The sequence below is a fragment of the Benincasa hispida genome, chromosome 11, assembly GCF_009727055.1.
Source record: "Benincasa hispida cultivar B227 chromosome 11, ASM972705v1, whole genome shotgun sequence".
Classification (NCBI taxonomy): domain Eukaryota; kingdom Viridiplantae; phylum Streptophyta; class Magnoliopsida; order Cucurbitales; family Cucurbitaceae; genus Benincasa; species Benincasa hispida.
In genome coordinates, this window is record NC_052359.1 from 30701803 (window position 1) to 30704731 (window position 2929).

At 33.8% G+C, this 2929-nt stretch overlaps 1 long non-coding RNA gene across 1 annotated transcript; it reads right to left on the reverse strand.

Annotated features, from left to right (window-relative positions):
• Positions 1-353: 353 nt before the first annotated feature.
• LOC120091642 lies at positions 354-2224 on the reverse strand. The gene is made up of 2 exons (XR_005485765.1): positions 1637-2224; positions 354-1266 (listed from the first exon to the last, which is right to left on the reverse strand). It is a non-coding gene; the product is annotated as an uncharacterized LOC120091642 (long non-coding RNA).
• Positions 2225-2929: the final 705 nt, after the last annotated feature.

The following is a 2929-nucleotide window of genomic DNA, read 5'->3' on the forward strand; positions in this document are numbered from 1 at the left end:
GAAAATTCTTCAATCTAATAAATTATCATGTATTGCTTGCCCTCAAAGAAAACTGATTATTAAACCATCACCAGCTAAAGTGAGAAATGAGTCATCTACATTTTTAGAACGAATTAATGGTGACATATGTGGACTTGTTAATCCACCAAGTAGACTATTAAAATACTTCATGGTTTTAATTGACGCATCTAGTAGATGGTTACATGTGTATTTATTATCAAATAGGAACTTTGCATTTGCAAGATTACTTGTTCAAATAATCAAATTAAGAACATGGTTTTCTGATTATACAATCAAAAGCATTGGACTTGATAATGCTGGTGAGCTTACATATCCCAAACATTTAATAATTATTGCATGTCAATTGGGATTAGTATTGAATATCATGTAGCTCATGTTCATACACAAAATGGTTTAGCAGAATCATTTATCAAATGTTTACAATTAATTGTTAGACTATTACTTATGAGAACAAAATTTCCAATATCTGTATGGGGTCATGCTATTTTGCATTGTAATGCCCCAAATGTGTGGGTAATTTAAATTCAGTATTTTGTAAGATTTGAGAATATTTTGAATTTTAGAAGTTAAATTGAATTGAATTACTGTAAAAGGATAATTCAATTTTATTATTTGTTTAGAAGAAAATTTTGAAATTTATATTTATTTAAAGGAAAATTTGCGAATGTCACATTATCTCAATTTTGTTATAGTTCGAAGAAATTGAAATTAAAATTTGGAGAAGATATTTGGAATCAAATTGAATCCATTAATTAAGATAATTGGTTTAAATTACTTTTCCAAAAAGATTTAGATTTTTTTTTATCCAAAAAGGGATTTGAAATTTGAAGAGGAAAAAAGAAAGGGATTAAATATGTATATATTTATATATATATGTTGGATTTGGAATTAAAATATATATATTCTTTTTTAGTTTGAGTTAAAAAATTAAATAAATAAGTAAAAGAGATTGATTAAAAGAACCTTTCTTCAAGATTTGTTTCTCAAGCAACCATCCACATAAGCCCCACCTTCATCTTCAACCTCACGCACGCAGTCCTCCTCGAGACAATTTCTTCAACCAGTCACCAATGCTCATCGTTAACTCCTTTCAGCCACTCTTCGCCACCAACTATTGATTCCATCTCCCTCTCTTCTTTGTGTGAAGCTCCGACCATCAACATACCGTGAGTATATTTCATGAAAACATGATGGAGCAAGGAATCACTCACCATAATCGGCAAGGAGGACAGTGGGCAATAGACACTTCTCAGTTCAGACAGTGAATAAAATGGGGAAAGAAATTATGTTCAATAGCAAATAAATATTAATGGAGAGGGCATTAAATGAAGTTAGTTGAAGTAAATATTACTATTGAAACAAAGGCGAAGGGCATTAACTACAAGCAACAGCAAACTTAAGAAAAAAAACAAATTCATCAAACCAGCAGAACACAGAAAGAAGCCAAAATCTCATGTCAATATGCAAGATCTCAAAGGACGATCGATTCATAATATGTAACGAAGAAATAAAGCCTGAAAACCAATCCTTATCCAAAACATTTTATATAATATGTAAAAAAATGATGGCATGAGAATAAGCATCATTGGCCAATGTTAGGGTTTCGAAAACATACCTCAATTACGGTTGACCTCCCCCCATCAAGTCTCGATTCGAACACCATGGACCCCTACCAAGCATTCACCTCATTTTTTCGGAGGTCGAACATACATCGACCCCAGAAACCCAACACACAGAACGAACGAGATGTGAAATCAAATGCATGACGAGCACGAGGAAAGCGATAAGGGTCTGTCGTGGGTATTCGAGAAAGAAGCGGTGAGGGAAGTGAGAGGCTGGGGTGGAGTTTCAGATCGCTCGAAAGAAACGAAGCTTTAGGGTTTCAAATTGAGTGCACCGAAAAGGAAAACTTAAGGAAAAAGGGGGAGAGAGTGACAATCGAATTTCAAAAGAGGAAGAGCATGCGGGGGGGAAGAGAGTGACAAGAGTGACGATCGGGTATGAGAAGGGAGGAGACATAAGAAGTGAGGGGAGGGGGTGGAGAAGCCGAGAGAGTTGTTAAATGAGAGTTACTGTATGCACATATTGAAGGAATTGAAAAGGGGAGATGATATATCAGTTGGTCAAACGGTGATATAGGGGTTATATCATCTCCTCACATAGAATATTGAGCTCCCAAACAGGCTCTAATAGTTACATTGTATCTCATAAGACTGGTGAGAGAATTTTGAGGTTAATCAAATTCAAAAACATACTAACATGAATAGTATGTTTGTTATTTTCATGACGAAATTTCGTATTTACAAAATCTTTAGAAATTTCATGAAATTTCAATTATATCAATGGCTACCACATTTAATACTAAGCCATCTTTTAAATTAGGAAAATTTTAATGGGTGGCAATTTAAGAACAGGGTTTAGCAAGTATGTCTTCAACTTTTGAAATTTTGCAAATATGGCAATATTTTAATTATGATATTTCACGTTTCTTTATTCCAAAAGTACCCCTATTATTTTCTTTTCTCAAACAACTCCTAAAAACCTGCAAGCCGAGACCACCCACACCGAAATATACCATTGAAGCAAGACCTTCGACGGCGAATATCCACTACCGTTCATATCCTCTAAACCGAGACTCAACTGGACGACAACAAATTCAATCTCTCTTTCTCTCTCTCATGGCTACAGATTCAAGTTTCATTGTCTAGATGTGTGTTCTTATGTGTGCAACAACCCCTCCCTCTTTTTTAATTTAAAGTGATATATAAAGCCCTAATTAAATGGAGACTCATTTAATTACAAAACTTCCCCAACCCTTTATTTACTTTACTTAAATACCTTAAATCTTAAACACTTAAGGGTCTCTTTAGAAGAAAATTTGAAAACAAGGAATTCAATGAAAACATAT